General features: G+C 40.0%; 1 protein-coding gene across 1 annotated transcript in view; it reads right to left on the bottom strand.

Annotated features, from left to right (window-relative positions):
- Positions 1-4171, bottom strand: part of ofcc1 (orofacial cleft 1 candidate 1) — an 87852-nt gene extending 83681 nt beyond the window's left edge. The window contains exon 1 of the mRNA XM_027274009.1: positions 3971-4171. The gene's annotated coding sequence lies outside the window, so the exon portion shown is untranslated. The remainder of the gene's footprint in view (positions 1-3970) is intronic.
- Positions 4172-23673: the final 19502 nt, after the last annotated feature.

The raw sequence follows: 23673 nt of genomic DNA, 5'->3' as shown, positions 1-23673 counted from the left end.
AAGATCAAGAGGCCACGAGCGGTGGTGTGTCAGTGACTCCAAGGGTCGGTATGCATAGGATATGCTATGAAATGTGTCTGAGACATTTAGCTACAAGACTGGACAGATGAGTTGGAGTCTTTCTATCGCAGGAATCATATTTTGATGACTCACAGGATACATGAAGGAACAGTACAGAAAACAGAGTGGTACTGATGCTGAAGAGTTGGAATTTGTATTTGCCATTTCACTACTTTAAATAAAGATGTTTACAGTTGAAGGTGTTTTTGCTGCCAGCTGCTTAATTCAATTATTTTACAGCTGTGTTCATCTTCTTTGACTTGACAATGTACCCTATGTTTCATGCCTGTCATTTGCTGAAAAGCAGGGTGATTATATGCGCCCCTAACTACTTAACAGTTTGAATTCCCTAGAGGTGGTGTAATGACACTATAAGACTGTTTCCATAATAGTGGCAGTTGTAGTTTCTAAAACCTGATGGCCTTCGGAGTGGCGTGTTCAATCTTGTACGTCAAAGTATTGTAAATTGAGTCTTAATTTGTGACCAGTGATCACACAAACGTAATGATTGATGGTCAACATCTTGATCTGCCAAGTAACCTTTGTAAGAGGAAGAGGCAGAAGTGGGTTTTTTTTTTTTTCAAATCTGTGTTCCTGTTTAAATTTTTTCTGAAATGATTTCCTTGCTGTTACTTGATACAGTCTTCCAGGTTCATATTATGGCCACCAGTTTTCATCAGTTTGTTCCTTGCATGTTTTTCAGAAATGCAAATCATAGGTGTTGTAAACTTCCGCCTGTGTTCTCTAACTAATAGTTATTAGATCCATACAAAATTGGTCAAAATCCATAAGTGGATTCATTTAGTCATTTAAGCTGCTTCACTCAACTGCTTAATCTTTATTTTACTATCCTACTGTAAATATATATTGTGTATTTATATACTACTGTCCGTATTGTACATGGTGTATTCATATTCATATCTAGCTGTCTATTCTGTGCATAATGTTAGCTTTACAGCTGAACACAAAAGCACACCAAACATCAGTCACATGACATCTATTGAAAAGACGAATGGGACTTTCCTTCTTGAACAAGATACAGTAGGTGCATCGTGGGTGACACAATTCAACCTGTCAACCATGTTGTAATGTTCTTTTGTTAAAATCTAGCTTTTTATATGTGTCAGTACATCTCGCCCTTACAAGACTTTCATCCTGTCACTCTCTACTTTCATTCCCTTACTGCAAAACATTTGATACTGCCAAATGCAAAAAAAAAATGCCTTGACATTTATTTATGTAATTTATTGAGGGGCAGCTACATATAACAAGATTTTTCTTTTCTTTTCCTTTTTCATTAAACTATTATTTATTGCGGCAGCTGTGCAGCATCAGTGAGCAGAAGTAACAATACTGTACTATTGCTGGTTTGTCTAATAATGATTGTAGCTCATGTAGAACAATTGAGAAAATCTCTCAAGGTGGTTACTTTAAAATGTTTAAAACTAAGGACTAAACTAGAGGGAAGCTAGTTTACAACTCAGAAATGCTCATTTACTTTTGACTCACAAGGATGTTTAGTATAACAGACCAGGAAATAGTTTTTCCAGGTTGGACTCCTGCTGTAAGAGTAGCTGACTGCCTGGAATGAGATCAACCCTGATCTCCCAGGTCACTAACTAACCCACACATCTGTCTAAATATCTAGGGGAATGTTTGAAATGCAAATGTCTTCAATGACCAACTCCACTCAGCTTGTCTTCAATGGACATGCAACGTTGACCCTTAGGGCAGTAGCAAGCTCATTGGACTATTCATAGACTGTGTGTCCTCTGCCTCTTGCCTTTTAAGTTTTTAAAGGGTATAATGTTCACTCTGTGAGTTTAACCTAGATCTCTTTTGAACTTTTAATGATCTATTTCCTACAGTTAATGATTCAACACTAAGTTTACTACTGTGTGTGCGCTGACATATTAAGGCACAGGCAAAGCAAGGACACACAAACTGGGGTAACACTGTATTTCTCTCTGTTTGCCATCGCTCTTTAACCCGCTGGACATTGTTTATTTCAATACTTACATGTGTGTAATCTAACTTCATTTTCACATTTATGTTGGAAGACCAACCACCACTGTGTGTGTGTGTGTGTGTGTGTGTGTGTGTGTGTGTGTGTGAGAGAGAGAGAGAGAACAGTAGCAATGTCCTAATTGCCCTAATGCTAACAAATACACAGTCATTGTGTCATGACCATGGCCATGCCTCAGTGTTCCTTGTTTCTTTTTCTGTCTTCCCTTGTGTCTCCCGTTTTCCCCTGTTTGTCTCGGTGTCTGTGGCTATGTTTGTGTGGGTGTGCTCTCCCCTTGTCACTCTGGTTCCCTGGTCTACTCTACTTGTATGAAGCTAATTTACTTTTGCATTGAGTTAGTTGGTTAGTTCGCCTACCTGCGACTTGTTTTCTCTGCATCCACCAAGCCCGTCACATAGCTCTCTTTACCAAGCTTACACCTGGATTTATTCAGCCTCTCCCCAGCCAGCCATATCTCACCTGACATGTTTTCACCTTACCTACCTGTCCTGTGTTCAGCTTTACCAAACCATGACACGTTGCTTTCAAAAGTACCGACTATGATTGCATGTGCATGCAAAACACAAGCTTTAGGCAAAACAATGGCTGTCGTTAGCATAAGCTAGGCTATAACTATTTTAGGCAAAACAGGAGAAACAAAAGACTTTACTAGCTAACTACTGTAAAGTAAGCTATCTAACGGAAATCACGTTACAGTGTAATTCAACAAGCCCTACGTTTATGTTTATGCTCGCAGTATGAGCAAGTGAGTTGCTAAGTTAGCCTGTTAGCTACCTGAATGATGTCAGATAAATTGACTTTGCCGTGTAACCTGCTGCAGTGTGTTCGGTATTTATTCCTGTTTTTTACTTTAATTTAAGGCACATATCTGTGAACTCCTCTCCGTTATTCGGAGGCTATCAACCAGCGTTGTTGTCGTTGTTTTGTTTTTTTAACAAGAACAGCTTGTATTTTCCTTCACCCTCAAAAGAATTTTAAACGTTTACAAATTAATTTGCTTCAGTAGGGAAGGCCCTCATGAGATTAACTTCAGTCACACTATTAACTCTTTTCTAAGTTGCTCAATCACTTCTAGGTAAAAATAGGAAAATTGTAAAATGTTTGAGAATAGGGGTGACCCTGGCTGTGTCCGAAATCACTCCCTAACCACTATGTAGTGCACTATATAGTGACCACGCCATTTTGTAGTGGTGTCCGAATGTTTAGTGTCCACTATATAGTGCACTGCGTCTATCCCACAATTCACCGCGAAATGTAGTGAACATCCGATGGTCACTAACCGAAGCAAGATATCCCATCATGCATTGCCAGAAGTTCTCTGGGCGCGGAAAGGAAATAAATTGAAATTAAAAAAGTAAATAAAAAGTAAATAATTGAATTATTGATAAAACACAAACAGCCAGACTGACAGTAGATGGCATTTCTATAGCGCTACATGAGTTTTCTAAAATAACGGTGTATGTTTTTTTCGGCGGATGGATGAGAGGATGAGGATGATGCTTAAATAGAAAACAAAACACGAAAATAAAACATACAGGACAGTAATCAAAAGACTCTAATTTAATAAAAATGCAGTAGTAAATGGACAAGAATTATGTGAGACGACGTTAATGTGGTACGTTTTAATTATGCGACAGCAATGACGTAATTACCGGCGCCAAGAGAAGTGTCCGAACATTTTTTCTGTTAAGCTCACTATATAGTCCACTACATTTATTTCCCTATGTAGGGAGTAGGGAGTAGGGAATGAGTGAGTGATTTCGGACACAGCCCAAGAGTTGTTTCTCTCATTTCAGGAGCAAGATACTTGACATTGGGGGGGGGGGTTTATGTCAAAATGTAAATAGCCAGCTCTTCTCTGCAGAGGGATAGTGTTTTTCTTACCTTGGCGTACAACACATGGTTGTCCAGCGGTCTCCAACCAACGAGCCACAGACCAGTAACGGTCCATGGGTCATTTGCTCCTGGCCTGCACAGAAAGAATAAATAAAAAATAGTCTGAAAAAGGTTTTATTTTGAAAAATTACCGGATATAGCCATCTGGGCCTCTTGACACATGTCAAGACATGTCAAAACCAGACACTATTGTCGGTCACGTGACACGTTACCCCAAAAATGAAGCAAAATGAGTAAAAAACAAACGACTTTGGAAAAACAAAAACAAAATTACGGAGTAGACTAGACATGAAGAACACACTTCGAGTGTAACTGTCTCCCGTTACCGGTGAGACTGGCTTGTTGCAGAGAAACAAGCTCAGGGCTCCCACTAATGCAGCATAATGGTGAGTCCATGGCACAAAAAAAGGTTGGGGACTGCTGGCTTAGTCACTAGCAAATTAAAAAAAAAATCATTGTTGTGTTTTTGCCTTGTTTTTTATATATTATATACCAACCAACCCTACAATTCATCGATGGGGACGGTTGTCCCAACGTTCAAGACATTTGACAGTCAATATCTTTTGAACAGTATAATCTTTGAGAGAGTAACGCTGGTCCATTTACACCTGAAACTACAGGCTTCAATCGCACATATAAAGGAATTCTATTAAAGATACAGTTTTTGAGGGGTTCAGATTAAAGTAAAAAGTGTGAGAATCAGTCCTGTTCTCCTGTACACAACACAAGAACACTAAGTAAACTCTGGGATTGTAGATTATATTTAACAATATAATTGTTTCGTTTACTCTTTTATTTATGTATTGTTGTCCCTTTTTATAGTACACATAAAACTGTACAAGTGCACATTTTGAAGGTTCACACACAGAAATCATGGTATCTGGATGTTTAAGAATGCAGTTCGTAAAGCCCGATAATCCACAGTCTGTTTGCTGCGAGATGAACGGCATTAACAGTTACTGTGTTGAAGTTGTTGAACCAGAGATGAAAAGTACATAAAAGCCATAAGTCAATGTTTATGCAGTCGATGCATGATGTTAGTGTCAGCTCAGGCTTGCTAATTCTTTAATTGCTTGCATCTTATTCCACATTTCATTTTAACATCCCTCAGTGATCAGACTCGCTTTTATGTTAGGAACTGACACAATATTAGCTGGAGACTATACTGCAGATTATGTAACTGTCTCAGAACACTTGTATAGATTTGTACCTATGATTCCTGAAAACATAGACCAGAAGTAGTGTTTGTAATTATTTGTTAATAATTAACTTTTTCGTTGTGTACTGTTCAATATCGCCAAAGTTTAAAGTCTGTTGTTTAGATATGTTCTTATCTAAGTTTGCGTTCCTCTGTTCTTTCTGAACCTCAAAATTAAAAAAAAATGCTTAAAATTGAGAGCATAGTGCTCTTTTTGTAGATTTATCACTGTAGAGTGACAGATTTCCAGTTGAGTTCAATTGCACAGTTTCCCTTCAATGTTTTTTTTGTCATCTCTATCTCTCTCTTTCTCCACGAGACAAAAATTGGAGCCAAAGAGAACACAGTCAAAGCTGAAGGCAATCACGGCACCATTCTCACATGAGTGAGTGTTAGATGTGGGTCTGTGTGGGGCAAGTCTAAGAGCTCAATATCTCCAGCACATGAAGTTATAAAGAAGACAGAAGCAAAGCATCCTCTGTTGTATAAAAGTCATACATCGCTTGCAGGCACCAAAACACAAAAGAAGTTGAGCCATGAACGTATTATGAAACAAGATTGGAGAGTGGCAAATTGGTAATTAGCCTCTACGTTGCAAATGAGCAATACAGTCTTGCTTATGACTTTCCTCTCTGGTCCCCAAAGCCTCTTCTATTAATTTAGCTCTGAGGGGCCATCCATAAACAGGCTGAATAAGATGTTAGCCTTAAAGACGAGTGCAAATGAAGGGCTGACTAAATATGCTGAAGGTAACAGAGATAGCGAAACATTCAATACTCAAATTACAGTGAGTAGAAAGGGAAGAAGGGAAGAATAAATTAGTTTTCTCAGGTATTGCTGGAATCATGCACACATTTTTTTTTTAAACTCTACATATATAACTAACCTAATTAAGTAAAAAAGTTAATAGCAGGTTACATGTAACTAACTACTTGATGTTTTTTTCTTAATGCTTGATGAACTCATTTGCTGATTACATACAACAGAAAAAAAAAAACGGCTCTTGATTATTTTTGCATGTTCAGTCTACTCCCATCCGTGTTTACTGATTCTTATTCATTGAACCAGGAGTCAAATATAAAATCTAATCTATAAAATAAAATATCCAACAGTATACAACAAATTATGTTCTTGATAGTGCATTATTTTGTACATGACAGAGAGACAACAAGCTCTAATCTAGTAATAATCTTTCCTGCATGTTCAGGCATGGCACAATATGCTTGCCTGGCATCATTTGTCACATATCATGTTCTGTCTCACGGCTTTAATGGAAATTGCTCTAAACTCTTCAGAGTCTGTCTCCCTCCCTCATGAGGTCAGTTTCCTGCTTCAGAATTCATTCAGCCCTCTGGTTGTCTTGCATAAGAACAAGTACAGCCCATTACTACCAAATGAAAAGGAAGTAAGACAGAAACTTCCAAATTAATTTACAGTAGAACACACCTTACAGGTAACTGACTCGAGTTTGATGTAATTACTCCAGAAACCATAAATGGCTGTAATTGAGAAAAAGCCTAAAGCATACAAGGATAACGAATGGCAAGATAATGGAGGCTGTGAAAGTCTTAGCTATTCAGATTGATGTTAGGGAGGGAAATATCTGGCTTCTTTGAGATGGGCAATTCTCACAAATACACCTCACCAACACTGGTAGCACTGCTGCCCTGTGCTTGCCCTCCCCTAAGCATGGCGCTTATATTCAGATGAGCCAGCCATTAGCTCTAAGTGGTCTTTACCCCCAAATTCTGCCATTTCACAAATTAGCCAATTTTCAACATTAGATGTTAGCCAGTGGCTAGGGTCAAAAGGTCAGCTGTGGTAAATATGAGGTGCAAACCTGCAGTTAAGGGGATTAATAAGGGCTCGTTCAAAAACACTTAAATGGAGCGTGCAGCAGGTTCACTTGGAAGGAAGGATGGATGCTGGTTATTCAGGATGAGTGACATTTCTTTTAAATAAAATATTTCACTGTGACCGAGCTATGCACTGCTCTGACCTCAACTATGCGTAACACGGGTTTTAAAGGCATCTCTCTCTCTCTCTCTCTCTCTCTCTCACTCTCCTCTGCTGTGGCCTACATTGTGTCCTAAATGGCCACTGCATGGTTTAATGCAATAGAGAAAACAGCATTAAGCTTTTGCTCTTCACCAGAGTGGGGAGAAAGGCTTGCCAGCCCTGCAAAATAGACTGGAAATAGAAAGAAAAAAAAAAGAAAAAGAGGAGAGAGCACTCTCCCATCCCTGCCCTTCCACTCCATCGAGTATGCACCAGGGCAGACGGACATATGGGTGACGCTACATTCTTTAAAGAGAGTGAAGCGAATTCCTGACCCTCCCTTCCCACCCCCATCCCTCTCTCCCGCCCCGTCGCTCACAAATTGCACGTCCGAATGTCAGACCTCCTCTTTATCAAACAAGTCCATTGTCTGCCAATTCGCGGGGCACTGACAAGAAGAGGCTAGCAAACTGTGGATCCTCTCGTCTGTGAATGAGTGTGTGAGTGTGTGTGTGTGTGTGTGTGTGTGTGTGCGTGTGTTTAGTTATGCTTGCTAGCTGTCGTGTTAGCAGTCAGCCTTTTTAACATGGCGGCACACAGTCAGACACACAGTCAAAAAATCAATACAGCTTTGCATGGGCCTGACCCACATACAGTGAGGCCAGTGGCTGCCTAGTCGAGGTTGTTTCATTATTTTGAAAGCAAGAGTGTGTTTGTGTGTGTGTTTGTTTACATGCTTGTGTGTACAATTATGAAGTTATGGGCAAACACGTGCGTATATGCAGTACAAGTACATTTGCGTGTGCACATGTGAGAGGTTGTGTCCTTGTTAACTTGGCTGTGGAAGAGTTTGTTTGTGACAATGAATGTATACACACATTAATGTGTGTGTGTGTGTGTGTGTGTGTGTGTGTGTGCAAGTCTAAACATTGGGCCCAAGTGGGTGTTGAGTTCACACAAGCCCTTCCTGCTGCCTGACTTCACTGTCACTGATTGCAAGTGACGCAGAGCTAATAAAAGAGCAAAGCTGACTGTCAGCAGCGATTAGGCTGGCTACACAGACAAGACAAAGAGAGGGCAGAGCACCGCGGCATTAGTTATGGTCATTAAACAACTTGAGTCAAGGAGATTTTCAGACTAACCTGGTTTATTAAAGAGGAGGAGGGCAGCTGTTTGCTAGAATTTTGCATCCACATTTCACACCAAATTTCTTAACTGAATGGTTGCAAGTTCGGACACAGACTCCTGTCCTGTGTGGTCTAGTAGGACAAGGCCCAAAAGGTTATATGATTTTAAATAAATCAGAACAATCAAAAATAATGCTTATTATAATAGTTATTTAACTTGTATCTATTCCTTTTCTCAGTATCAGTTCAAACCTGTTCGCTAAACATGTCCTCACTCGTCAAATATGGCCACTTAGTGTGTGCCACTTCGCTTCAGAATATGACACTGTAGGTACCCGTTTAGCATCACTTCTGGACGTGGAAGGCTCTGCAGTTAAGTCAGAAAGAATAAATATGCAGCGTCTGTTTAGACTTTCAAAATAAAGCTTGTGCGGTCAATATGAAACTGACACATTTTTTTTAGGTTTAGGCACAAAAGTGTCTTTGTTTAGGAAAAGATTGTAAGATGTGTTTTGCACCTGCCCTGACTTCATGACCTCTTTGTATCTATTTAAGTTCACTTATGAAGCCAACATAACTTAGAATAAGTAAACGTTGACTTTTGGTTTCACACAGGACACAAAACGGCAATGTCCTGAGTGAAAGTCCTGTGTTTGTTCAACTCAAACATCCACCCCACCTCCTCCATATGTGGACTTCCTCGCTCTTTATGCTACTTCACAACTTTGATGGCACATTAAACCATTAAGCTACACGTCCAGACATGACGAGTTTGGGGTAAGAACTGGCTGGCACTCACAGTCACAACAACATTACTCCACAACAGCTATAAGAACTATGCAGGATGTCTTTCACAAAATAATCTCAATTGAACGTCTCCTTGTTCATTTTTGTTTTTTTTTTCCTTTTCTTGTAACTTTTTTTGTAACAGGAAAAGGAAGTGATGTTTTATAGTAATGAACTACAGGTGAGTCAGCATGAGTTGTGTTCAAATGCACAACTGTAGTCCATAGTGTTTGTATTGAGAGTATGGTTGTCTCATTAAACTACCCATTCAGCTCTGTATTCCTTATTATTATTATTATAATATTTATGAGTGACTAATGCTCAGGTAGCATTTTTTTGTGGTTGTAGTGGGTTAAAACCAGTGAGCACAATGTGCAGTCTAGCACAGTCATTACTGGCTTTCTGAGATGCAGCAGTGATGTATTCAGTCTCCGTTCGCTTTTTGCCTGGTGCAGTTATTTGCACATAGCTTTCAATCACACACACACACACTTACACCCTAATTTATTACAAAATTTTCTGAAACATATATAAACACAACTACATGTTAAAACACAAAAATGAAAACACAGTTCCAAGATTTCTCCCAGTGGCTGGCTGCCTTAGCAGGCACCTGTAGATCTCCTGACAAGCAGGTGGGGATTAGTAAGTCTCCTCTCTTTGCCTTTCAGCAATGTTAGCTCTCTGGCTGGCTGGTTCATTGGCTGACTGGCTGGCAGGAAGGACCATCTCTAACCCCACTCTTCCTTCTCCCTTTAACATCATGCATACCAATGATATTATCTGTAGATGAATCAAATACGAAAAGCGACCCATCTGCTTTTTTAGGGTTAAGGGGGTGTACAAGTTATGCGTGCAAATGTGCTAGTAAGAATGGGAGACGGTGTGTGTTGGTATTGCAAAGAAGCCTGCTAAGCAGTCAACCAGTTAAGGAGGGCTCCTGGCACATCAGCACTTAGTGAGACATTTATGAGCAAAACTAGCAGCTACGTTTCATCTTTAGTGGCCTCTAGGTTGAAATGGAAGCTTAAATCTGAATCTGTTGATGACAGTGAGGATTATGAGAGAGAGAGAGACCAGACATGACATAGACGAGAGAGAGGCAGAGTGAATAAACAGCAGTGATAGGGGGAAGCAAAAAAGAAATAATATTTTGGTTGGATACACAACAGATACAGGAACTGTAAATGATTGTGTAGTGGCAAACTTCTGAATCAGGAACCTTGAATAGGTAACCTGCCCAGGCCTGTGATGACAATTCCTGCCTTCAAGTCCCACAGTTAATAGCATTCTTTCCCTACTGTAACCATATTATTTATGCCCAATGATTCCCATAAATGTGTCACAGACCTAGCTTTGACTTCATAAACCTGAGAATATATTATTCGTTCAAATTCCTGGAACCTTTGTGATCAACATCTTACCTCACACTATCCTAACTGTGATGAAGCAAAACTTACCCTAGTCAGTCACATACTGATGTTTTCTGCTTATGACATAGATCAGAGAGAAAAACCTGATCATTCTTGCTTTGGTCGAATCAAAAGGTAAAATAGGAAGAATGAATAAATGGATGGAGGGAAGTGTGGATGGACAGATGGAGGTAATTAAAGGTAAGAGGTGACCTGAAAGCCCAGACAGGAGGCAGTAAAAACAGCAGTTAGAAGTGCATGTGGGAGTTCTTAGGAAAACATGTAAGAGATATATAAATGGATATACTTACTTTTAAACTTTGCCTCAGATATGATATCATAATCCTGAAAATAAAAATTATATTATCATGGTCTGATGACACAAATTGAAGTATGCTTTTCTTTAGTATTTTAATATACAATACACCCTCTCAAATATATATATAAAAGCTGCTAATATTGAAAGACAGAATCAGAATACCTCAGATACAAAAACTCTGTACGGCGTGAAGGCAGCGTCTGAATAACATAATATGAAATGTTAAAGATTTCTTTTGCCCCTTAGGCAGTTTGGCCCAAATAAAATGAAAGAGCTGAGCTCTTTTAAAATTTAGATTCTGCCATTCTGTCATTTATACATTCACATATAAATCTAAAATTTCTTTTTCACTTTGATTAAAAATGAAGCCACAGCAAAAGACTTCCTGCATAAGAACATTTTGAAATCCTTTTGTTGCACGTACAAAAAAGTCAGTGGGGGTGGATTCATTTTTTAGAAACCATGCATATCAAGTTGGGGTTGGACTTTCTTTTTGTTATCTCCAACTGATGTTTCCTAATGTTATAGCAAAGTTTTTTAATGTTTCTATCTGTTGACAGATCTGTTTTTACTTCCTACAATCTGTATGCACAAGCAAATGTGCATGCACACGGAGACATGCGGGCGGACGTGATCACATAAACAAAAGCCCATTTGAAATGCATATGCCTTAGATGCAATCACACTCACAAAAATACACTCACAGTCATATAAAAGCGGATACAGAAAAACTAGTCCACACATTTATTACTTCTAGACTGGACTATTGTAACTCTTTGTTGTCAGGCTGCTCCGATAGGTTTCTTAGGATTTTGCAGCTAATTCAGAATGCTGCTGCACGTGTTCTGACAGGAAGATCAGAGATCACATCTCTCCCATTTTGGCTTCCTTGCACTGGCTACCTGTTACATCTAGAATGGAATTAAAAATTCTTCTCTTAAAGAGCATATCTAAAAGAGCTCATAGTACCTTACTACCCCTCTAGAACACTGCGCTCTCAGAATGCTGGGTTCCTTGTGGTTCCTATAGTTTCCAAAAGTAGATTGGGAGCCAGAGCTTTCAGTTATCAAGCTCCTCTTCTGTGGAACAAACTACCATTTTGGGTTCGGGAGGCAAACACGGTCAACACTTTTAAGAGTGCTTGCTTATGGTGGAACTGTTGGTCTAGACCTGCTCTGTATGAAAAGTGTCATGAGATAACTGAACTGAATCAAATAAAAACAGAACACATGCTCATGCAGAATGAGTCAGAAGCACAGACACAAACACCCAAAGCCTGTTTTTCCAGCTTGTGTTAGAAATGACTGCCAAGAAGCAGGGCTATCCCACAAGCCCTGTAGCCAAGAGACCAAGGCTGATAACCAGATTGAAACTTTCTGTGTGAGTGTTTCTCTCTCTCTCTCTCTCTCTCTCTCTCTCTCTCTCTCTTTTCTCTCTCTCTCTCTCTCTCTCTCTGTGTATGTGCATGTAGGTATAGGAGGAAGACAGGGAGATTTGGATTGTTTGTTTGTTTGCTATGTGCAGAATGCAAATATAAGTGAGAACTTCTATCCCATGTGTAATGGTGTTCAGGTATATACATCTTAATTTGCTCTTCTTCTTTTTATAGCTTGCATTTTGTCATGTGATTCTGCACCAAATGTATTTATGCATGCGCAAAGTGGCAAGTTTTCTGCTTGTTTTCTTATGTGTGTGGGTTTGGCACTAATCTACTGTGGCTGTGGGTCACCTGTGTTTTTGTCACCTGTGTTGCATTCAAAGGCCAAGTCTTATTGCTCCCCTTTTCCTCTGCAGGTCACCATTCCTGGGAAGAGGGTTAAGGCCTGCCCCATTTGGCTGGGGGGGGTGCTCAAAAACACCTAGGGGGGATTTTACACTTCTTGTCTGTAGCAATTATTCTATTACAATCTGTGTCAAAGTATTTATGCTGCTGCAAAATGATGTTTGCAGACATCTGACACTTGTTGCACCTTTTGCATCAACTGCTTAAATGATGTAGAAACAGTAGAATTTATTACAGATTACAGATTTGTGTATTATTGTAAAATAAGGACCTTCATGAATTACTTTTTAGATGAACACTGTAATGGGCTGGCACAAATTGGAACCAGAATTTATAGTGTCTACATCGCTGTCACATCAAAGCAGCAGCCTCCGATGATGGGAAATGAAACCATTGTGGAAGTGCTAAAACTTAAAGTTCCTTGAGCAGCCTGTGTTAAAATGTACAGTTTCACAGCAGAACTGTGTTTAACATGTTTACAGGCTGGTACAGGCAATGATTTTGGTCTCAATAGCTAATATCTCCATTTATGACAACTGTGAGGGGGGTGAATTTTTCTTAGAGTTGTGCATAATTAACAGCATCGCCACTTGATTGACAGGTAAGTACCGTTAGAAATGGGTTATCAGAGCACCAAGGCATTATTCAGCCCACCTTAGGTCATCTGATGATCTACGTCTTTACCAATAATTTCAATATTATATTTAAGACTAACTGGGAGGGGGGTAGGAACAGTACATCCAACATGGCGACGGCCATCACTGCATTGCTGCGGCTTCAAATCACCTACGGGTGACGTCACTCGGGCTCTGTCCATTCTTTATACTGTCATTGGTCACATCTCAGAAAGCCAGAGAGAGGACTGTGCTAGACTGCACATTGTGTTCACTGGACACAACAAGATCCTGCCATCGCTGCTGCACCAGACATTACCTTCCAGGCAAAAAACAAGGACAGTGAAGGGAAAGAGTTTCTCACTTTTATTGCTCATTTCGTCTTTTTATGACTCTTGCACAAACACAGAAAATTCCACTAAGGGTTGATTCCAGGTTGAAGCTGGATTTAGAGTACAGGGTATCTTTACATATTTATTTATTTGGATCCGGTTAAGCTCCAGAACAGGTTCCTCTGGGACCCATAGAAAAAAAAATATTTTACTGTAAAATATTATAGCACTTCCATGTGATCATGTAAATAAAAGCATGTTTATGCAACATTACATACATATGCACATATGGTATTTAATACATCTACTTACACACACACTGCAATCAAATGTCAGGCTAAATTCAAGATGCCTTAACCCTTTTTTAATCTCTTTATTTATTACTACTACTCCTAGTAGTGTTGATGGATACATGTGTATGTGTGTTTGTGTGTTACAGAGAGGGAATAAGGTTGATAGATGCTGAGTCAAATAGAATATACAACAAAGGGGGGGAAAGAGCATAATTACTATTTTGCTCTTTGCTTCTTTTATGGACATTCTTGCTGTTCCAGTTCAGTAGCTGCCTTTATCAATGCACAAATCTATCTGATTTAGTATAGCTTGGAGCAACAGAGAGAGTAAGCGTGAGAGAGTAATTGCCTATAGATGAGGAAACGTTTCTTTGAGCCATCAGCCATAACTGACATTACCGGTTCCTCTTAGTGACTCTGATTAACTGTTGTCAGTGACTTTGTTCAGATGCAGCCATGAAATGCTGCAGTGAAAGCAACCATGAAAGGGCATTTTATTTCATATTAAAAGACCAAATGCAACCACGGTATGTATTGGCGCTGAAGTCCCCCACTGTGCATTCATTCACTGGATTACATGGAAAAAGCAGCTACCCTGCAAGCATGACAGACTTTAAGACACACCTCCTGAAGGAGCTCAAAACTTTTTGCCTGCCTCTCTTTTCTTTTTTTTGCCATAAAGCTCCTTCTCGAACCCAAGTTTAAAAACCCAATTATCCGTTTTGTGTCTGAAACCCAGCCTTGGTAAGAACTCGGTCAATATGACATACACAAACTGACACAATCCAGATAGCAAGCACATGCACGGAAAAAAAATACACATTCACAATCTCAGAGCTCAAAACATTACCAACAGACACATTTTGAACTGCTCCACATGCTCAACAAATCAATACAATTATCTTTTGTTCTTGAGACGTGTTTTCTTTCCCCAATAAAAATCGAAATGTATTTTTATATGCCTAACACACAACGGCAAAATGTTCAATGACAACACAGTGTCTGGGGAATGAGGGAAGTCTTCGTTCCGGCAAACAAATACGTGCATGCTATTTTCTGCTCCTCCAAGATCAGATATTTGGGGCAAGGTGTTCGCAGTTTCCTCGTGGGTCTCTCGGGGGAGTTGTGTTTTGTGCTTCGTCTTCGGTCTGAGATAAATGAAAAACCTTTTGACTTTCCCTCCAAGGAGAGAGTGCAAGCAGGGAGGAACTGTGAGCTATGCTGAGGAGAATGCAGGATGCCTCCAATAGAGAGAAAAAGAGAAAAGAGGGGGAAACATTAATAAAACAATTTCTTCTCATTATAATGCTGTTCGGCTTTCTATTTTTATTTTGCGTTGAGGAACCTGCATGTCACTTTAGTTGGGAATGATTTGACACAGCACACATTGCCACAGTGGCATATTGTTGCATGTTTTTGTCATTACTCAATGTCACTTTTTTATGATGTTCCATAATGTCGTATATTTGCCTGTTGAAATAATCATAATAACAGTTGCATATTTTCACCACTGTTTTTCTGTCAACTCAGTTTTAGAAGTAAAAGCACACTTTTATTATTTAGATTAATAATGTCCTCCTGTCAGTTTGGCTGTTCCTTGGGGATAAGGCAACGGCAAACTTCGTCTTTTAGCTTAGTTATCATGTCTTTTGTTGAACTCTCTATTGGTCTTTCAGCATCTGCTGTATTATGGATGCCCACCAGTTGCACCATTAACATGACTGTGTTTTTGGCAGAGAAACTGTCTACTCAACACCCATCCTTCTTATTATCATCCCTTTGTTTTGTTCTGTCTGTCTGGCTGTCAACACTACATCACTCCATCAGTCCGCATCCAGCAGTTCTCCTTGATCGAATGAGTAAAGATATAAGTGAGATTTGAGCGTGTTGACAAGACTTTGGTCATCAAGGAGAGGTGCCAGCTTGTGTCAAGCGGTTGATGGTTGGGTGAATATGATACCTTGGGTTTACTTCACACAGTTACAGTCATCACAATAAGGGAACAAAATGATTGTATTGAATTTCCATGGCTGTTCAATGTAAGTTATGAAACCAAAAGTACTATTTGCGTTTTGTTGGTCATTTTAATTGAGCTCTACACAACACAAAGGCATTTTAATATAGAGCTTATAGAGCTAGTAATTTTCCATTAGTTATGAGAGTGTCCATATAGCAGTCATTGTATTCGCACTAGTGAGTGAGTGTGAGTATTATGTGGTAAGTTTTATTGGTGGTTTAGGTGACAGAAGCACAACATACTACTTGTCGGAAAATGTTTTCATTGACTATACACTTTCGCTGTCAAGGTTGGCACCATCACGCTAGCAGAAACATTGTCTAAACCTTTGCATCAAAAATGTTGGATGATTTAATTTCTTGATATAAATTACTCTTACCCAAAATGCTAATTTGTTACCTTAGTTTATACTGTCTTTGCCACAAAGAGGCCGTGCAAGCCCAGGTGAATATTTCTGCTTCGTCAGATCTTAACTAGACGTTAGTGTTGAGTGTAGTCACTGACTTTATCTTAACTTTTGACACCTAAATGTCAAAACATTGACATTACGTCAGATAAGTCTGTGTATTGTGTTGCCAACCCCCCCCAGGGAAAGTGCCGATTTGAAGCCAGTTTGACATCGTTGCCAAATAGTGTAATAATCAAATGATGCACACAGTCCCCAATACGCCCAAATACAGGCCCAAATACGTTTTTCGTCACAACTCGCACACCACAACGTTTCACCGTCAGAATTTGATGCATTAGTTCTGGTAACATTTGGAAAGTTTAGAGGACCTGCATTATTAAGTCGTTGTATTCCCATTAAAGTTAGCAGAGAGCTAAACCGGATGTTAGCCAGCTTGGCCTGCAGAAGTCACAGGTGCTCTATGCATTCATCATCTGCATAATCTTTTCTCTTTATGCCTCACTGAGCAAGCTGCAAAGAACAAACACAACGCAGCTTCCAACACTATCAAGTTCTCTCTTAACTAATAAATCATGTGTGTGTTGCAGAGATATCTACTGTTATCATGCTAACCAGCACCTTGTTCGTACTGCTTGTAATGCCACTTTATAAATCAGGAACCGATAGTCACTGTAGCATGTAGCCTGCCCTCTGTCCAATATAAGAGTATTAATCTGTAGTACTGCCCAGTGGGCGGAAAACGGAGTTCTGATGCTGAACTCACAACGTTTCTTCTTCTAAAAAGCTGCTAATGTTGGCTATTCAGGGTGACGTACTGCGTGTTGGGCGTCACTTGGTTTTTATTTTCCATTTTCCAAGCAAGAAAAAATGACAGCCTGCCTCATCACAAACGTTCTTGTATTGCAGCTAAACAGTAGAATATGTTTCTAAAAACATTTGAGCCGTGAAACAGGATTCATATTTTATCAGCACTGGCTAGTTTTACAGTTTGTCACACGTGCAAACAGTTATGAACAGATTTAATTTCTACTGAGAGTAACGGATATGTTTCTTTTCATATTGTGTTCCAGTGAACCTTCTGTATCAGTGTGTAATCTGCGTGAGTGTGTGTGTTTGTGCATGGGTGTGTGTGTGTAGGGGGTGTGTGGCGGGTATGAGGGATAATGGAAAAAAAAGAAAAAAAAAAGGTGTGGCATTATTAACCGGCTTGTCGCCACCTGCCAGAATCACAGATGGGTAGCGTTGGCTGTACCTGAGTATGTTGATACGTGTTTTCTTGGGGTTAAATCACTGAAAAGACTGACAGTTGACCTTAAATCATGATCAGAATTTGTGCATCTTCCCACGGGGGTGGATGACACACACACACACACACAAACACAAAAACTCATATCCACTTTTGATTTTATTTGCTCTCATTTTCTCTCTCTCTCTCACACTCTATCTACATCTCCACGGTAGTTATGTATCCCCTTCACCTGTTAGTCATCATCAGTGTATCAGACTTCTATTCTGCAGCATTGAGTCTGCTATGAGTCATACTATTGAGATAAATACTTGTTTGGCAGTGTAGACAAGTATGGCCTTGCAACCAATAGTGTTGCAGTGTTCCTGTACCACAAAGTATGTACGGTAAGTAAAAAAAAAATCCATGCATTAAGTCACCATTATTTCTCTGCAATAAATACAACACAGGTTTAAAAAAAAAGGTCTAACTATATATGAAGACGCTTCAACACATGCCCTTGTTATGAAAGGTAAAAGCGTGGCCATTTATTTTCCCTATTGCATAAAGACTGGGAAGAGAGATAGTTGAGCAAAAGCCACTTTCATCATCTTCATCAATGTGTCCCTAACCACGTGTTGAGAAGGAGAGAAATCCTTTAAACTTGCTCAAGTGGAGGTGTACGTTCAACTTAAGGCAGGGCAAAAACAGCATTAAAAAAGCTCAATGTTCCCCAGTAATCCAATCGCATCACACCAGTCCCTAAATCTTTGTCAAGGAAATGCAATTGTTATAATGCGTTTATTGAAACTTGGGCAAGGTTTTATTTAATCATGCTGCGCTCTAACAGCACTGGCGGTAGATGAGAAAAACACACAATCTTTCATCACACCATCATCCTTGGGAAATCCAATTTGTTCCTGTTCCTCTCGCCCCGGTGCGCACCACACGTGTGATTGCTACATGGTACAGCTTAGAACATGTAGTAAACTCTGTGTTAATGTGTGTTGCATCTGTTTTTTTTTGTTGTTTTTTCCTTTTTATGTTGTATTCTGTGTCATAGCAGTTTCATTTTTCTGGTGATTATTAGAGTAATTCAGTGTGTTGGGAAGGTAGAGTGTCTCTACTGAAGAGGTGTATGTTCATCGTTATACGTATGCAGAGAAAGCTCAATGAAATGCTATTATACCGTAAGCACAAATTTACACATTCAGAAGTTGGGATTCCCCTACAGATTCTGCCTTGTTCATCTCAAACATGTAACAATTTCGTATTTACAGTTTTTATTGTGTGCCACCATTATCAGATTCGACAGAGGGTCTTTTTGGTTACTCTACAACACAAAGGAAGGAAACTCAAGCTAATGTTCTGTTATCTCAAACATAAAATGACCTGAAGAGACTCATAGCATTGTGTTTTAATCTAATTACTTCTGTTTGCCTGTTGTTTTTGCATTTTACTAAATGGGTTTGCATTTTAACCGAATGCACATACTCAAACACATCTGTCAGCTGTGTTTATTGGATTGTTTGAGTTGCTGACAGATGACAGGTCCGGGACTCATGGTCCGTTGGGAGTAATGCCTTGGATGTTGATTTAAAAATGGCCCACGCCATGCCTTTCCCAACGGCTCATGTATGGCTGTCTACGTTAAACGAATGCACACGTGCAGAGTTTTCAGAAAGTATATTTGTATTTGGTAATGAGACAAAGGTTTGAATGTGTTAGTTAATTCTCGGCCATAAAATGGCTACTTCTATGGAGACAAACTGCTTGGCATTGGTAGCCACCACACCCTGGCAATGGAAAGTCACTGCTTGTGTGTACTTGTGTGTGTGTGGTTACATAAATGCACTGTGAACTTTCCTCATTCCTCCACCTGCCAACCTGGCATCGTTTTCTCCCTCTCTTCCTTCTCTCTTATAAAATTTGCCAGATGTTACAGATTAGTCAGCATTTCACTTTGGCTCTAGTCTTAAGTCAAATGCCATCACCTCGAGCCACCCCTAGGTAACCATAAAGGCTTGAGGTTAACCAAATGGAGGAGGGCAACAAAATATAGTTGGGCTTTGTTTGCAGATGGGAAACCGTATGGTTGTAAACCTGAGAGGCTCTAATCCAGCTGTTTTTTAAGCCATTACAGTGATGTAGCCTCAGAGAAAAGGAATTTTACTCCATGTTTGTGCACTTCGTGTTCCGCTCGAAGCTTCATGATGTGGTTGACAATATGTTGAAGCCAAACAGTGGCAGTTGGCAGGACTGTCCATTTGAAAACAGTTGAGGGTGACTGACAACTCTGGCCTGACACTGTTTGTAAAGCGTTCAAATAATGACATAATTGACATATGTGTTGACTCTGTAAAACATAGCAGGCATCGGTTCTCTGTGTTATAAATGTTTAGCCTTCATATTCTACATATATTGCATCTAATATGCTGGGTTATGAATCCTGGCTTCACATAAATTGGATATCTTCTACATCATATCATCTTATTTTTCAGCCTAAAGATGTGTTTAGTGTATAAATATGGGTGCAGTTTCCATTCTTTGGAATATTCTCCCCGGATGAAGATCTGAGTGGGATTGAAAAGTGTGCAGATGTTACCCTTTTTTCATTTATGCTCTTCTCTGTTTCTGTGGGGATTTCTACTGAATCAGTGTAATCACAGCAGTTAGACAAAGCATTTCATTAGACAATAAGGCATTCAGAATAATGTTGTGAATTCTGGTACTTTATGTAGAAGTAACTGCAGATATAAATAAATCATTAAGCCATGTTGATTATGATTGTGAAGTAGTGCGAGCAGCAGAAACATTTGTAATAGAAATAGTCAGCTGTACTAAGAGTTGCTGTATATATATAGCAGCAATCGTTGCCAATTTTTGACATGATTGCATTAAATAATTCATAAATAAATAGATGTGACTTTGTCACTTTGTCAGGAAAAAATGAAATTAGCTTGACTTAAAAGACTTATGATTATGAAATAGTAAGAGCAGCAGAAAGGTAATAGAAATAATAGTGACAGCTGTACCAGGAGTTGCTGAATAAGTAGTATTGATGGTATAGCAACAGTAGTACAAGTGACAATAATTATTGTCAGTTTGATTGCATTCAAGGTGCAGTGTGTAAGATTTGGGGCCTTTAATGAGGCAGACATGCATGTATAGTCAACTGAAAATGAGTATCTTTTTTATTTTTGTTACTCTAAAATGAGCCTTTTATATCTACAGTGGGAACAGGTCTTCTTTCTTGGAGTTTCTACAGTAGCCCAGAACGGACAAATACATAGACAGAGCCTTTCAAGTGTTGCTTTTCCTTTACACTAGGAAGGCGAGGGTGATGTGGAGATTGCAATGCAGCGATTACACCACTAGATACAACTTAATCCTTTACAATGGACCTTGAAATAAATAAACAGATGTGATCAGATTATATTAAAAGCAGAGCAAAACAAATGCACATGTCTATGCAGTATATGAAAATATACTTTACATCATATTTGAATATGTCTCTACTGATTAACTGACAAAACATTTCATCAGAACAATATTTTGAATAGATCATAGATTTCTACTGAACTCAGTGCCATCACAATAGACAAAGCATCTCAACCAACAGTGAGACATTTTTCTCCCCTTACTTGATGTACAAATAACTGTGTAGGGATGGGAATCGAAAAACCGGTTCTTGTTGAGAACCAGTTGCATATGTTTGAATTCCATGGAATCTTTTTGCATTTTATCTAACAATTTTCTTATTGATTCCGAAAGCACAAATCATGTCACGTAACTTCCGCAAGAAGTTAAGCACACTCGATTCCAGCAAGCAAGTTTCGCACGTGCAGTGCAATCAGTAGTTAACAATGTCACCCACTTGGTTCAAACGCTCCAAAGTTTGGCTGCATTTTACCAAAACAGACGGCAACAGGGCGACTTGCAATCATTGCAAAGAGGAGATACATGCAATATTTTTAAATGAATGTTGTGTTTTTGACATGCTTCGGACTAGAGATGAATGTCAAATATCAGCAGCCAGGCTATGACCACCTCTGCAGTTACTACAGAAGGTAACTCTGGTAAATAACACACTGCCTATGATGATGAAGATGACCATGACAAGAGAGAGAGTCTGGCTGGCTCAGAGGCTGCAGCTGTACTAGTACTCGCTCCAGTTCACTACCTCCTCTAGATGATGCTGATCAAACTGTTTGTTCTCCTTTTTTTCCCAAATAAGAATCGATAAGAGAATCGATAAAGAATCGAATTGTTAAGAAGAATCGATAATGGAATCGGAATCGTAAAAATCTTATCAATTCCCATCCCTACTGTGGCGCTGCAGATACTGTGTATAAATAAATCATTGATATCAGCATTCTTCCTTTCAATAACTCCATGATATGCATTGAGAATGCTCCTTGACCTTATTAATCCTTGGTCACGTCCCAACAAACATCACCACAGGCATACACACACACACACACACACACACACACACACAGCCACACTACACCAGTGTACTGATGTTTTATAGTGTTTGTAGTGTTATGTGTGTTTGTAGTGGTGTGTGTGTGTGTGTGTGTGTATAGCTGTGGTTATGTTGCAAATCAGGTTCAGGTCAAAGAGGGTGTGTGATGTTCGATGTATAAAGTGTGTACGTGTGCACAACTATGGTGTTAAATATGTGTTTGTGTGCGAGTTGTAGTACATTTTTTTGCGTGTTATGTGTGTGTGTGTGTGTGTGTGTGTATGCAGCATTAAGGTGCTTCAGATGTTCTGGAAGCTCAGGCCCTCTGGCTTCAGCCAGCTGGAGTTCTCCAAATTAGCCCGGCGCTTCATTATGCAGCTCCTGTCTCCTCCTCCACCCCCCTCAACTCCCAAATTCTGCCTTCTTCCACCTTCTCGCCTCCCTCTTTTTCCTCACCCCTACCCAACATCTATCCTTATCCTCCTCGCTGAACCCTTCTCCACTGCCCCAGTCGCCTTCCTTATCATCTCCTCCTCTTCACTCCACTACTTTTACCTAGCTCCGCTAATTTAATTTGCAACCTCCCCAATTCACTCGTGTGTGTGATCTCTTAAAAATTCTTCCTCCTTAGCAATCTCAACAAGTTAAAACTCACATAAAGAGAAACGGATTGACAAAAAAACTGAAATATTCCGTATCAGACCTCACAATATTCACGCTGAACCACCTGCTCTCCCCTCTCTTCACCCCACTCCTCTGCTCTTCCCCTCTCGTCCCCCCAACCCTTACCTCTCCCACCCATTTCTCCCTCCCACTCCTCCCTCTGCACTCCCTCCTCTCCCACACCTCCCTCTCTTCCCTGACTCCCCTCCGCTTTAGATATTTAGCTCCAGGTGAAACAGCGAGCCGACCCTTATGTTGCCTCTGTCTGTGAAGCTTTTGTCCTCTTCCTCCTAATTGCACAGAGGCTCGATGCAGAGAGAGAGAGAGTGTGTGTGTGTGTGTGTGTGTGTGTGTGTGTGTGTGTGTGTGTGTGTGTGTGTGTGTGTGTGTGTGAGGGCTACTGTACATGCGTGTGTCAGAGAGAAAGACAAAACAGAGAGGAGGAGAGGATTGGGGTAGTGTGCAGGTTGTTTGTGTATGTGTGTTGCACTTGTTTTTTGTGTGCATCCACCTCCTTTGCTTTTCATCTGTTGCCTGTGGTGCAATCCACAGCCGCACTCCCAAATGGCTTCCTAGTACACACACACACACACACACACACACACACACACACACACACTTTGCAGTGAAGTTGTGAGCAGGTGTGTACAGTTTATGTTAGCATTAGCCACATTAGCCTAGCCCCCCCCCCAGTGAGTCTCTGTCTCAATGGAAGCCAGGGATTTCTTTTCATTTGAGGGCTGAAGGGAGGGCCTTGGTTGCGCACGCATATACATACACACACATACACACACGCGCATATTCGGGGGGCCTGAGGGAGGGCCAGTAACTGAGCCACCAGCCAAGGGAGCTGGACCAATTACATTGTTAGGATAAATGTAGCGCCGGCTATGCATGGATTGTGGTACTTAACAGCCGGCGCGAAAAAGAAAAACCCTCCCTTCCTCCCTTCCCTTGCCTTCACTTCTCTCCAGTTCGCCTGGGCGTTTTTAAATGGAGGGGAATTTAAAAACAGATTTATGGGTCAGTTAAATATAGTAGGCAAAA

Source organism: Larimichthys crocea, chromosome XXIII, assembly GCF_000972845.2.
Source record: "Larimichthys crocea isolate SSNF chromosome XXIII, L_crocea_2.0, whole genome shotgun sequence".
NCBI classification, from domain to species: Eukaryota; Metazoa; Chordata; class Actinopteri; family Sciaenidae; genus Larimichthys; species Larimichthys crocea.
The sequence above is the reverse complement of the archived record's forward strand: the minus strand, read 5'-3'. Positions and strand labels throughout refer to the sequence as shown.